This window comes from Lissotriton vulgaris, chromosome 5 (assembly GCF_964263255.1).
Source record: "Lissotriton vulgaris chromosome 5, aLisVul1.2, whole genome shotgun sequence".
Lineage (NCBI taxonomy): Eukaryota > Metazoa > Chordata > Amphibia > Caudata > Salamandridae > Lissotriton > Lissotriton vulgaris.
The window spans coordinates 877183511-877198610 of record NC_141693.1 but is presented as its reverse complement, the minus strand read 5'-3'; the positions used below and the strand labels follow the sequence as shown (position 1 = coordinate 877198610).

The 15100-nt window shown below is 48.1% G+C and overlaps 1 protein-coding gene across 1 annotated transcript in view; it reads left to right on the top strand.

Moving 5' to 3' along the window:
• Positions 1-15100, top strand: part of TFAM (transcription factor A, mitochondrial) — a 270156-nt gene that overhangs the window by 58003 nt on the left and 197053 nt on the right. The window lies entirely within an intron of this gene.

The window sequence follows — 15100 nt, the reverse complement described above, 5'->3', positions numbered from 1 at the left end:
GAGGGATGACGTCCCCTCAGAGGAGAGTGTACGAAGCGAAGGAAAGGGCAGCTAATCTGCGGATCGAAAGGGAAGAACTTGCCCTGGCCAAGGAAAAGCTTGCTTTCGCTAGAGAGCAACAGTTAAGTGGGGCAGTCCCCACTGGTGGCAGCAATGTACCTAGTCATAGGGAAAAGAGTTTCGATACGAAACACCTTGGGAAGATAGTGCCCCCCTTTAAACAAGGGGACGACATCCACAAATGGATTACTGCTTTGGAGAGGGCCTGCACTGTGCAAGGCGTTCCCCAGAGTCAGTGGGCAGCTATCTTGTGGCTCTCCTTTGAAGGTAAAGGAAGAGACAAGCTCCTCACCACAAGGGTAGAGGACGCTAACAATTACCAAGTCTTGAAGAATACACTCGTTGAAGGGTTCGGCCTAACCACTGAGCAGTACAGGGTGCTGTTCAGGGATACCCAGAAAACGCAGTCTCAAGACTGGTCTGATTTTGTCGATTGTGCCACTAAGGCTTTTGAGGGCTGGTTGCTGGGCAGTAAGGTTACTGATTACAAAGGATTGTATAATTTGATGATGAGAGAACAAATTTTAAACAATTGTCAGAACCAGTTGTTGCATCAGCATCTTGTCGACTCGGATCTGACCTCTCCTCAAGAATTGGGGCAGAAGGCAGACAAATGGGTTCGTACGAGAGTTAAACAGAACCAGGGCCAGAATCAAGGTGGTCAGAAGAAAGCAGACCAGAAGGGTAAAGATTCTAAGGGGGAACAAAATGACCAGAAGTCTTCGACAGGTCCCCAACAACCCAAAGAGGGTGGGGGTCAGGCTCCCCAAAAGAAGAAAGAAGGCCAATCCAAACGATGGTGCCAGTACTGTAAGAGTAAATCTCACTGGTTTAGTGAGTGCACCAAGAAAGGAGGAGGGCAGACTCCTGCCACTGCAGCCCCTAAGGCACCTGTGCCCCCTAGTACAGTCAGCAGTGGTAGTGCGCCTCCCAAGGGTTTAGTAGGGTTAACCCTGGGTTCTGAGGGGCGTGACAACTTAGTTGGCACACTCACTCAGGCTGTCCTTGTCAGTACAGGGGACGTAGACGTGTCCCCTGACGTAAGCCCCAATACGTTGGGCAAATACAGACAGACGCCTTTTATCAATGGAAAGATGGCTCAGGCCTATAGGGACACTTGTGCCAGCGTCACCATGGTGACGCCTAACTTCGTGGACCCTGGACAGATCATGCCAGGTACAGAATTCCTGGTGACCAATGCAAGCAATGTCACTACCAATCACAGTATGGCAATTGTAGCTTTCTCCTGGGGAGGGGTAACTGGCCAAAAGAAGGTTGTAGTTAGTCCAGACCTCCCAGTGGATTGTTTGTTGGGCAATGATTTGGAGTCGTCACAATGGTCAGAAGTGGAGCACCGGACTCACATGGAAATGTTAGGTTTGCCAGCACATGTGTTCGCTGTGACTAGGTCACAGGTCAGGAAATGCCCCACTGAACAGGTGCTGGATCCTGGAACAACGGACCAGACACCTCCCAAGAAAAAGAGCAGTAGGGTTAAGGCTGCGCCTTCCCCCTTGCCCCAGGTCGAGGATCAAGTCTCAGAGGAGGCTGACCTACAGGAATTGAGGGAAACTGAGCCGAGAGAGTTCGAACTTGATCAAGTTGAATTCTTGGGCTCAGGGGGACCCTCAAGGGAAGATCTGGGGAAGGACCAATTAGACTGCCCTTCTCTTGAACCCCTCAGACAGCAGGCTGCTGCTGAGGCTGCTGGGAACGCCACAGGTACCCACAAGGTATACTGGGAAAATGGACTCCTGTACACTGAGGCGAGAGACCCCAAGCCTGGCATGACCAGGAGGCTGGTCGTCCCCTTGTCTCAGCGTGGTTTCCTACTTACCTTGGCCCACGAGATTCCCTTAGCAGGTCACTTAGGCCAGACGAAAACGTGGGACAGGCTTGTCTCACACTTTCACTGGCCTCACATGAACGAAGATACCAAGGAGTTTTGCCGCTCCTGTGTCACTTGCCAAGCCAGTGGTAAGTCAGGTGGCACGACAAAGGCCCCCCTTATACCAATGCCTGTGGTGGGGGTGCCCTTTGAACGGGTGGGGATCGACATCGTCGGTCCCATGGAACCACCGACAGCATCAGGGCACAAGTTTATACTGGTGGTAGTGGATCATGCCACCAGGTATCCTGAAGCTATTCCCCTTAGGACCACTACAGCACCTGTTGTGGCAAGAGCCCTAGTTGGAGTGTTCTCCAGAGTGGGCTTCCCTAAGGAGGTCGTCTCCGACAGAGGTGCAAACTTTATGTCGAGCTACTTAACTGCTATGTGGAAGGAATGTGGTGTCAACTACAAGTTCACTACACCCTATCATCCACAATGCAATGGGCTTGTTGAGAGATTCAACAGGACCCTAAAAGGGATGATTCATGGACTACCGGAAAAGCTTCGGCGTAGATGGGACGTCCTGATCCCCTGCCTCTTGTTCGCCTACAGAGAAGTCCCACAGAAGGGGGTTGGCTACAGCCCTTTTGAACTTTTGTACGGGCATCCTGTAAGAGGACCCCTGTGTTTGGTGAAGGAAGGGTGGGAGAGACCTCTCAAAAAGCCGGCAACCAACATAGTGGACTATGTGCTCGGTCTCCGCTCGCGGATGGCTGAATACATGGAAAAGGCATCCGAAAACCTTAAGGCCAGCCAAGAACTCCAAAAAGCTTGGCATGACCAAAAGGCTGTCTTGACTGTTTACCAGCCCGGACAGAAGGTGTGGGTGTTGGAGCCAGTGGCCCCAGCAGCACTCAAGGACAAATGGTCCGGGCCCCACACCATCCTGGAGAAAAAGGGAGAGGTCACCTACCTGGTCGACCTGGGAACTCCCCGGAGCCCCCACAGGGTGCTTCATGTCAACAGGCTAAAAGCATATGTCGACAGGAAGGACATGAGTTTGCTCATGGCCATAGATGAGGGACAGGAGGAGGAGAGTGACCCTCTCCCCGACCTGCTCTCTCAGAATCCTGACGATGGCTCGGTAGATGGTGTTGTCTTTTGCGGCAGCCTCTCCGACCATCAGCAGAGCGACTGTAAACAGGTTCTTCAGTCGTTCCGACATCTGTTTTCTCTGACACCCAGTCAGACTGATTGGTGCACCCATGAGGTCGACACTGGTGACAGCCTGCCCGTAAAGAGTAAAATCTACAGGCAGCCTGATCACGTCAGAGACTGCATCAAAAGTGAAGTGCAGAAAATGTTGGAGCTGGGAGTCATTGAACCCTCGGATAGCCCGTGGGCTAGTCCCGTAGTTCTAGTGCCGAAACCTCACACCCAGGGTGGTAAGAGAGAGATGAGGTTCTGCGTAGACTACAGGGGTCTCAATGCGGTCACTAAGACTGACGCCCACCCAATACCAAGGGCAGACGAGCTTATTGATAGGCTGGCTTCGGCCAACTACTTAAGTACGTTTGACCTGACAGCTGGGTATTGGCAAATCAGGTTAGCTGAGGACGCCAAGCCTAAAACAGCATTTTCAACCCCTGGTGGGCATTATCAGTTCGTGGTGATGCCCTTTGGTCTGAAAAATGCACCTGCCACCTTCCAACGGTTGGTGAATCATGTCCTTACTGGGCTGGATGACTTCTGTGCGGCATATCTTGACGATATTGCTGTCTTTAGCTCCACCTGGGAGGATCACCTGGTCCACCTGCGGAAGACGTTAGAGGCACTGCAAGCAGCAGGTCTCACTATCAAGGCCACCAAGTGCCAGATAGGGCAGACACAGGTTGTATACCTTGGCCACCTTGTCGGTGGAGGTCAGGTTCAGCCACTGGAGAGCAAGATACAGTCAATCAGGGACTGGGCTCCTCCAACCACCCAGACTCAGGTTCGAGCTTTCTTGGGCCTGACTGGTTACTACAGGAAGTTTGTCAGGAACTATGGTTCCATCGTGACACCATTAAACGAACTGACAAGTAAGAAAATGCCAAAAAAGGTTCAGTGGACAGCGAGCTGTCAAAAAGCATTCGATGACCTAAAGCAGGCCATGTGCACGGCGCCTATCCTCAAGAGTCCGGACTACTCCAAACCATTCATTGTCCAAACAGATGCTTCTGAGTTGGGTGTGGGAGCTGTTCTTTCTCAACTGAATTTTGATGGTCAAGACCAGCCCATTGCTTTTATAAGCAGACGGCTGACCCCTAGAGAGAAGAATTGGTCAGCTATTGAGAGGGAGGCCTTTGCTGTGGTTTGGGCCCTGAAGAAGTTGAGGCCATACTTGTTTGGCACTCACTTCAAGATTCAGACCGACCATAAGCCCCTCTTGTGGCTAAATCAGATGAAGGGTGAAAACCCCAAACTGCTTAGGTGGTCCATTTCCCTACAGGGGATGGACTTCACAGTGGAACATAGACCTGGTACTGATCATGGCAATGCCGATGGGCTCTCCAGATATTTCCACTTAGAACAAGAAGACTTACCTGGTCAAGGTTAGTTAGTTGTTCCGACGTTTGGGGGGGGGTCATGTAGGAGAGTAGGGTCTGCAATCCTATGATCACCCAGATTTTTTGCTTTTGTTTCACTGGTTTACGACTTTCTCTGGCGGTGGGCCTGCCAATCAGACCCACAGCCTGGCTGTTCTCTTTCTAAATTACGAGATGTACCCTAGGTGCATTTACCAATTGGTACTGGGCCACCTTATCAGACCCTGTAACTCGGGGCATAGGTGTACCCAGGGCCGCCAGGGGCTGCAGCATGTATTATGCCACCCCTGGCTGGCCTCCTAAATTTGACACAACTGGCTGCATGACAGCTGGGGCGAAGTCGTGTAATCACCCTTTGCTTTAGATGTAGTAGCTCTATATCTAACCATACAATGGACACCCGAGTCCCTATCAGTCACTCCTATGGCAGGCCTTGACAATCCTGAAGGCAGAGTGCATGGGCTCGTGTGAACTAAGCTCTGGCCCGAGCCGAGCCCGGTTGCAGCTTGCGGAATCAAGACCCAATGGCTGCTCCATGATAACGCGTACCATATCGGTAACTTCGGTGTCGCGTTATCAAGACATGTCGAGTAAGGTGTCATACGAATCGGGATGCTGCCCTCTCACCGACTCTGGCGACGAGGTTAGCATTCCGCCCTTCTAGAGGGACACGACATGTACGTAACTGTGAACCCCGGTTAAAGTTAACGAAAGCCTCAGCTCCACAAAATGGATGCTGCCACCACAGACACAAGTCTGACCTCCTGCGGCTGGGAGTCCTTCCAGCGAGGAGCACTTGGACAAAGGGTTTCCTGTCGAGGGCGGTGTTCGCACCGTCCCAGACAGGGTTTGTGTATTCTGGGTAGGTAGGGCTTTTGCGAGAAGGTGACTGCGGAGTGGCACCCCGGTGCTCACTACGCATCTGCCGGTTAGAACCAGTTCCAGGGGCGACAGCCCTGGCCTGGGGAAAGTCCGGCAGGGGAGAGGGGTGTAACTACCCCCCTTCCTGGTCCCACCCTTAGGGCAGGACCTAGTCATGTACCCACCCCTTTCTTTAGGATAAAGGCCGGAGCGGGGACCCTTCCAAATTAGATCATCTTTGAATCAAGAATACTTTCTACGAAAGGACTTCAAGACTCTTCTTAAGATTTCTCCCTTGTGACTAAGGAGTAGTCACCCTGCATCAGCGGGCACCATCTAAGAACTCTGCGGTTTGCTGCAAGTCCTTCCTCAAGGAATCCGACGGCCCAGCTCGACGAGAACCGGCTTCCCTGGCACCTCTGACCTCTACCCACGTCATCAGCTCAGCTGTGATCTGTGGGTGCGACGAGACCTCGAGGGACCGGCCATCATCAGAACCTGCACGCTCTTAACCAGCACGACCATCGAGGTAACTCTCTGGTGAGTGCTCTGGGGTCCGAGAAGCCCCGACCCTGAGCCGCTCCAGCACCGAAGTGCAGTCTCCCAGCATCTCCACGATCTGCGTGGGGCCCTTCTGCTCGCTGCTCAGCACGTTGTCTGGTCACTTGCCGCTGGCTCGTGCCCTCCTGTGACGACGACCAAGAATCAACACTGCCGGTCTGGTTGCTCCAGACTGGCCCCTGCTCCACCTTTTGAGAAGCACCCCGGACCCTCCTGGTCCACCCAAGACGCCGACAGCGACATCCGTCGTGGGACAGCTCGCACCTCCACCGTGGTCGCCGACAACGCCTCCTGGTCCGAGAGACTGCAGAGCCTAGCGTCGCCCACTCACCTGGTCGAGGTGACGGCCAACTGGTGCCTTCCTGGTACCCTCTGACTACTGGCTAGTAGTACGAACTTGGTCCCCTCTGCTTTCAGGTTTTCATCAATTGCTACGAACTATTCATCACTGGTCGCCGGCCAGCAACTCCTTTTCTTCCGGCTCCCGGCTCGTCAGCGAAGACCCCGACGCCTGTAAGACTTGTGCAGCCGCAGCCCTCGTGGCTAGGTAACTCGGCATTTCGGTGCCTGCATAGCCTCCTTACTCTAGGGTCCCGAGTCCCTCGCTTCCGACTTGCCTTAATCTTTCCGTGTCCTCGGACACTTGTCTTTAAACTGTGCACTTGAAGTATTTGCTAAAGAGATTTGGTTGTGCTTAGTACCCTGTCCTCATAAAGAGTACAGGGCTGTTGTGATTCTTAATAAATATACTGTTTATTTTCATAACACTTGTGTGGTGTCCTTTCACTGGGTGTTCAAGGGGTACATGTGTGGTAAACAGCTGGCTTAACGCGCCCTCTCGAGTCTTTAGCCTTAGACTGCTCGTATCCACGCTACTAGGATAGCTGGTCTATAGGTTGACTTACAACCAAACACCATAAGGGTCGTTGGAACGATACATAGCGGTCGCTAGAATAGCGAACGTTGCATATCGGGCCAACTTCTCACAGTCTTGGTATGTATTTACTTAAAGCAAAACGAATCGAAGAAGGACACAGGGCGTGCAAATGCATGCACTGGAACCTTCAGGAGGGCATTTTATTTCTTTATCATGAAAACCATTCCAAAACAGTTACCATGCACATCTTGGAGAACATAAAAAGCGGTGAAAAAGCCAGTAGCTTTGTGCCATGGTCCTTGTGTCATAGCTGAGATCTATTTGCTCGACAATGCATGTTTTTTATGCAGTTATTAATACTGTGCCTTTGGAATTGTCTAACCATTCCCAGCAGATGGTTAACCTAAGGAGCATATAGGCAGAGGGACTCGGATCGTTTCCTTACCAGAGGAATCCAAGTGCCATTGGCACCAGCAATGCCCTATATTTTCTGTACTCACGTTAGAAAAATGAAGGTGCCACTGCCACTATTCCTGGCGTGTAGTCGCCCACTTCTATGCTATACCATGACAAGGGTGTGGAGTTTAAATACATTTCTACTTGACCATGTGACTGAACGCATTAGACATCTTCTAAGCCTTTATAAAAAAATATATATATTTATATATATATATATCCACTTTATCCCATTTTGTGCCTTGCAGTGAGGTGACTGATTATGGTGGTGTTCGCCGTATGTCCGAGCTACGGAAATGTACACGTTGCTTATGACGGGGCTTATGTTATTCTGCGTTTCTGGTTGCTATCACTACTTTGGGAGACACAAGTGTAAAAAAAGGAAGTTACTTGATAATTGAATTGAAACGAAATAGAATTGCACAAGGCTAAAACAGAAAATCTAAGATCAATCCCGGCTTCCCCACTTGACCCAACTGTTTGATCCTAGGCAATTGGCTAATTTCGTTTTACCTCTTTTTTTCTTCATTATGACATATAAGAGCACCTTGCAGTGCATGAGTTCAGGATATATGCTGTACAAACCTAGTGTTGATATAATAAACCATAATGTTGTCCATGTATAACATCTCTGACCATCCATAGTATTCCACCTGGAAACTGTCTTGCTTCTTAGTTCCCTATTGTCTTTGTTGTCTGGGTGTGAGGAGGCATGAATATTTCTACACATTTTTAGAAACTGTCAGTTTTAAATAAAATACTTCTGAATGCACTCATCTATTCTGATGTACCGATGTGTAATGCTTCTGAATGTTAACGAAATACAATTTTTGGATTTTGGGGAGACTATCATTTTTTTTATTGCAAGATAAATTGAAAAATTAATGTGTTCTTAGAGTTACATTTTGCAGGGCATCTTGTTTACTTCTTTTACTTCAGTTAGCCTGCAAATAAATGCTTTCCCATTTATTTAACTATAGTAACGTAGTCCATGCTTGTAGGATGTAGTTTAGTAAGTTTATTCAAGTAGATGACCTGTAGCTTGGATCTGGTACAGAAACCCCACCAGGAGCAGCCTGCTAGCTGCTCAGCCCCATCCACCAACTGTCATCATTCATCCATTCACACAGGCATTCCACTCATGGCCCATTCACCAACATTCCACTCAGAACACAGACACACAGGCTGAGCAGCTAGGACATGGTAACACAGGGGATAACCTAGGAAAAGCAACCTATTTCAAGAATACTACATTAACATATTTTTGAATGCTAGTGCTTTCTGTAGTAAACAGCAGTCCAGTCCAGTTATTCCGCTGGGGGCCATGTGAAGGTCAGGAGGACCGTACTTTGGGTACCAAGGCACTAGAATCAGTGACTGGTTTAAAGTTTAAAACCAGATGAACTATATGCAAGGTCTTGTCAAAAGTTTATGGCTTAATTCTCAAAGCTAATTACGCATTTATGCTTGACTTCCGCATTCCAACGTCAGTTTTGCATCAAAAGGATTTTCTCACATGAATATTTTCGTATGTTATACTTACTCACTGGGCATCAAAGTAGGTGGAAATTGTATGCCGTCTGTTAAATTGCTGTGCGAGTTTGTGCACACCCACAAACTTGCATATTGAGGGCCAATCATCAACTCTTCTCTAGCCCTTTCCCATCCTGCGAAAGTTTGAAAATTTACTCCTGACATCAACAAGAGTAAAATATTTTCCGGGTAGGAAGGAACCACCTTCAAAAATATTCTCGGGTTGTAGGAAAACATTTCTCAATGGTGGGAAAATATTTCACCACTTGAGAGATTAAAAGGAAAGGAAATGCATTTCCTCTTGCTCCTAAAGTTTTCAAATGAACTGAGTGTTTGTGTATAATTGCTCAAGCAAAATTGGAATTCACCAAGTGTGCTTGGAGTATGGTTTCCAGGCCCACTTCTACAACTGGAGCGTGTTACTGAAAGTCTCATATCTACACCAATATAACGTCATTTTTATTTTTTTTATTTTACAGAGTTTTATATAGAGTGAACTTGACCTGAATCGGGTATCAGAGCACTTTACATAGCACCAGTTGCATTACATGAGGACACATTCATTTTTAGGTCTCGCCTGTCGATGCGCATGCGCATCGAGCTTGCGAGACTATGGGGGCTTAAACACTCTTTAACCAACTTGCAAGGAATCGTGGCGATTCCTTGCAGTGCCCGTGAAATTTAAGCTCAATGCGCATGCGCATTGAGCTTAAAAGTGCGTGCACATGCCCCCAGCCGCCTGCCTTGCACGTCTTTTCCCTCAGCCGCACTCCTCCCACACCTCCGCTCCGCCCCCTCCCCTGCCTGCAGTGTCGCATTTCTTCAGGGCACCTCCCCTCATCACTTCCCCAGCAGCATCTGTTCCCCAGCCTGCCGAGAGCAGCTCTGCCCTCTCCCCACTCTCTCTCCCCTCACGACGCTCCTCCCGCTCCGCCCCCTCCCCACTCTCTCTCCCAGCACACCTCCCCCTCCAGCATACAACACGGAATTCAGGCTCCGCCAGCTCGTCGATTTATTTTAGTACCAACCAATTGACAAGTCGCCAAACATATGCTTTACTTGAAGTTTGACTTATTTTACTTAGCTTGGGGCTGACGATTATTTGACAGTGAGCGCGACACGCATGAAAGGGTCTCCTTGAAGGAAATTCAGTTTCTTCAACAGGCACTCTGCTCCCCGCTCTGCCCCCTCCCCTGCCTGCCGTGTCGCATTTCTTCAGGGCACCTCCCCTCATCACTTCCCCAGCAGCATCTGTTCCCCAGCCTGCCTAGAGCAGCTCTTCCTGCTCCGCCCTCTCCCCACTCTCTCTCCCCTCACGACGCTCCTCCCGCTCCGCCCCCTCCCCACTCTCTCTCCCAGCACACCTCCCCCTCCAGCATACAACACGAATTCAGGCTCCGCCAGCTCGTCGATTTATTTTAGTACCAACCAATTGACATGTTCCTGTAACTTATTTAAAACTACCATATTTTATAAAACACAATTACGCCCAAATTATTTCCTCATCACTTTCGCGGTGGCAAGTCTGCAATTCATGAAAGGGGGAATGGGAAGTCCCCAAACATATGCTTTACTTGAAGTTTGACTTATTTTACTTAGCTTGGGCCTGTCGATTATTTGACAGTGAGTGCGACACGCATGAAAGGGTCTCCTTGAAGGAAATTCAGTTTCTTCAACAGGCACTCTGCTCGGCACCCCACCCTTCCCCCACACGTGACTGCTGCCTTCTTTTAAGCTACAAATGAAGCGTACTTACTAACACTCAAACCTTCCTGCCTGAACAATTACCTTAACCGGCATATTACACCAGGCTCCAGCACGTGTAACGTGTGGAGTTCAATCTCTTACCTAAATGTCATTTCAAAGTCACATCGATGCGGGTGTGTACAGTATTTCTATATTATCATATTTGCTTTCTTACTTTTTTGCAAAGAGCTTGCTTATAATGTATAATGGCGCTGACGCATGGTTGATATAGTTCATGTGATAAATAATGATAAACTTGTAACTTTCATTGTTTTACGCTCAATTTCCGCAGGAGCATGATAAAAATGAAAATGTAGGAATTTTTTTTAGGCTAACTGATCTATTTCACCCTCCCACCTCCAATTGATGGGCCAACAAATGACTAATAAAACACGGACTGAATTATCTCATTTTGTTTAATTATAGTCACAATCCAAATGCTGGATTTAATGCGAGCAGCTTAACAAATCTACAAGAACCGCATTTTCGAATTGGAGTAGTGGGTCTCAATTTCGCATATGCACTAAAGGCACAGTGCTCACAAACTCTCAAAGGTTATCACGAACAGTAATAATCCTAATAATTATGAGGTCACAAGGGGAAATAGGAAATGGGGTCCTTTTCGTTCAGTCATTTCTTTCTGGCTGGCTGGCCTGCACTACAACAGTACCCAGTTCTTTTTAAGTCCTGCTAATAATCGTTTCCACGTGCTAACTTTAACTGATGTGCAACTTCACATGAGTAAATGGAACACAGCTGTGCAATTGCTCATTAAACATCCACCACCACCACATCCACCATCAACTCCAAATCCACCTCCACATGCACCACCACAACCACTGCCACATCCACTGCCACATCCACCACCACCACCGCATCCACCACCACCGCATCCACCACCACCGCATCCACCACCACATCCACATCCACCACCACATCCACATCCACCGCCACATCCACCACCACATCCACCGCATGCACCACCACCACATCCACCACCACCACATCCACCACATCCACCACCACATCCTCCACCACCACCACACCCACCACCACCACACCCACCACCACCGCATCCACCAACACCACATCCACCACATCCACCACCACATCCACCACCACATCCACCACCACATCCACATCCACCGCCACATCCACCGCCACATCCAACACCACCACATACACCACCACATACACCTCCACATACACCACCACATACACCACCACATACACCACCACATACACCACCACACCCACCACCACTTTCACCACACCCACCACCACTTTCACCACACCCACCACAACTTTCACCACACCCACCACCACATCCACCACACATCCACCAACACATCCACCAACACTTCCAACACCACCGCATCAACCACCGCATCCACCACCACCATATCCACCACCGCATCCACCACCACTGCACCCACCAACACCACATCCATGACCACCACCGCATCCACCACCACATCCACCAACACATCCACCACCACCATATTCCCCAGATCCACCACATCTTTATGTGTGTGTGTGTGTGTGTGTGTGTGTGGCTCTGTGTGTGTGTAGGTGCAAATGCAATGTGCTTGGATTTTCGTCACAATAAAATACACTGAACATAATCTTCACAAAACTTATTTACAAACGTTTAAGGTATTGCCATTATAAATTAAAATAACTTTTATTTAAGTATTAATCATTTACAAAAATAAAAGCCATTGTTATTTGTAATATCAATACATCTAGGTCACGTAAATACAACACACATTGCATTACAAATGCTATAGGTGTCACATTTGCGAAAGTTAAAACTATTGACATTGTAACTGACAAAGCTATTTTGCTATTTTCAAAACCAACACATAAATAAAAAAGTGTCATTTACAATAACAATCGCTCAAACTTTCCTAATGCGAGACCTATTGCATTTCCAATGCTTGTTTTTGTTAGGCACAGGGAGATTAAGTGATTTGCCCAGAATCACAGGATGTTCAGTGTCATTGCCGAGACTCTAAACCAGTTCGCCAGATTCGAGGTTGACCGCCCTAGCCGTTAAGCCAACTCCTCTCTCCTGTCTTAGACCTGCATGTTTACTTCTGTGGTTTTCTCTAAAAAAGGATGGCTTTTTATTGATTTTAAATCCATGTTGCCCATAATGTTGCTCTTGTTCATTTTTGCACTGATTCTCATTCTACAATTGTTTATTTTACTTTCTTTTTTTTTAATACTGGCATGTATCGAACATGTTGATGCCTTAGAGAAAGTTGTCTTAAAAACCTGCACACTAGTTATTCAAAAATGTTTTTCTTTTACAATTCCATTTTATTTTGAAGCCAATCTTGTTTCCATTACTCTGCAAATATCTGTTTGTATTATGAAGTATCATCCTCCTAGCATTCTAAATAGCCGGAGATATAACATTTTGCCAACTTGTACATGCTTTTATATTGTAACGCCTGTCAGTAATGCATACTGAACTTACAGCTCCCTGTATTTCCTTAGACGGTTCATCATAATAGTAAAGCATTTGCATTAGTGGATCATGTATATAATTTTAACATCTTGTTCATATGGATCCAAATCCTACATCAGCAGTACACAATCCTTTTGTCCATAACTGTACTGCACGCTGTAAATTGGCAGCCAAAAAGACAAAATAAACATAAACGGGTTATCCATGACCTCATACGATTATGTTCTGGGTGTTAAGTGATAAGTATTCGCTACCCATGCAGGAAAATGCATCCCTAAAATGAGGAATACCTTGTGATCCTGAACATGAAAAGTGACACTATTACCAGGTGTTCTCGGTCCCACATTAGGGTGAAGAGCCTATTTCCAGAACTTTGTGCTTCTACATTGGACATCGTTGTACACTCCGTTCCCCCCTCCAGTGCACAGGGGATCTCTCCTCTTGGTTACTAGCACCTTCATAGAACCAGTCCAGGTTTGCTATCTTTTATTACACACCTGTACTCGTGTGCTAGTGCTTTTCTACTCATACCATATTATTAGAAATCAACCAACAACTTTCTTCTCATCTGGGATGGCACTTCCTACTCTACTCCTCCCAAACCGCATTCCACAGCCACCACATCAATGAGACCACTCTCATCAAGGCTACGTACGACATCGAACCCTAATCGACGAGGAGAGACTGTGGCTCTGATACTCCTAGATCTCTCTACAGCCTTTGATGCAGTCTCCCACCACACACTCATCACAAGGCTGTACAACATAGGCATCCAAGGAGCCGCTCGCAGATGGATCCGATGGCCTCTTTTCTCACCGGAAGAATCACAAAAAGTCCACTGTAACCTGCAAACTGAAGGAAATAATCTGTTGAGTACCCCAAGGATCCTCGCTCAGCCCCATCCTCTTCAACACTTGTGTAACACCTCTGGCCAGCATCGCCAAAACCCACAGACTCAACAGCCTATCTTACACTAGCGACACACACCTTAACCTATCCCTCTCCGAAGACACTACCAACACCAAGAACAACTTCCACAACTGCATGACAGACAGTACCAGCTGGATGAAGGAATACTGCCTGAAGCTTAACACAGACAAGACAGAGGTACTGGTTTCTGGAAACAAAAGCTCTCCATGGGACTCATCCTGATGCCCTCAGAATCCGGACCTACCCCAACTGATCACACTAGGAACCAAGGCATCATTCTGGAAAACAAGCCAACCATGACGACTCAGTTCCACTCAGTCTCTTCCTCATGCTTCTTCATCCTGTGAATGCTTCGTGAAATCTTCAAATGGCTACCCCAAAGCTCAAGATGCACCATCACCCAGGCCCTAATCTCATGGTGACTGGTCTATGGCAATGCTCTCCAGGCAGGGATCGCAGCTCACATTCTCCGACATCTACAAACTGTACAGAATACCACAGCCAGACTCTTCCTGGATCTCACTAGATGAACCATCATTACCCCCCTACTTCAGGGACTCCACTGACTCCCAGTACAGAAAAGAGGCAAATTCAAGTCCCTGACCCATTCATACAAGGCCCTACACAATTGTAGACCCACCTACTCGAACCACCGACTGAACTTCCATCAGCCCACCACGCACCTCAGCTACAAGTCTGTTTCTCTAACCCTCACCCCTGCATCAGACATACATCCTTACTCTGCCCACCAGATTTCCGTTTGCCTCCCTTCTCACTCCCCAATAGCTCTGCTGCCCCTGTGTTTCCTGCTGCCCCTTCATTGACTTCTATTGTGCTCTCTAGGCCAACCTGTCTGTGCCAACCATCTTCATGCTTCCTTGTTCTGTCCCTCTGCCTTCTTACATGTGCTTACCTGTAACATGTACCATATATCTGTACCTAGTGTGGGATTTTGTCAGTGCACCCTCCTGCTCTTCTCTTCCAGTGTGCCTGCTGAGTGTTTTTGCTTCAGTGTTTCGTGCATCATTCAGTGCTTCAACTATCGGTAGTGGGGGCCGGGGGACACATTAAACCAGTTCCTTCCAATACAGACAGAAATATTGGTCCCATTTTGTCCTCCTGTGAGTGAAGCTTGGGCTGCTGCTTCCAGTACTATAGTGTGCTGTCCGGTTTCTCTAGTT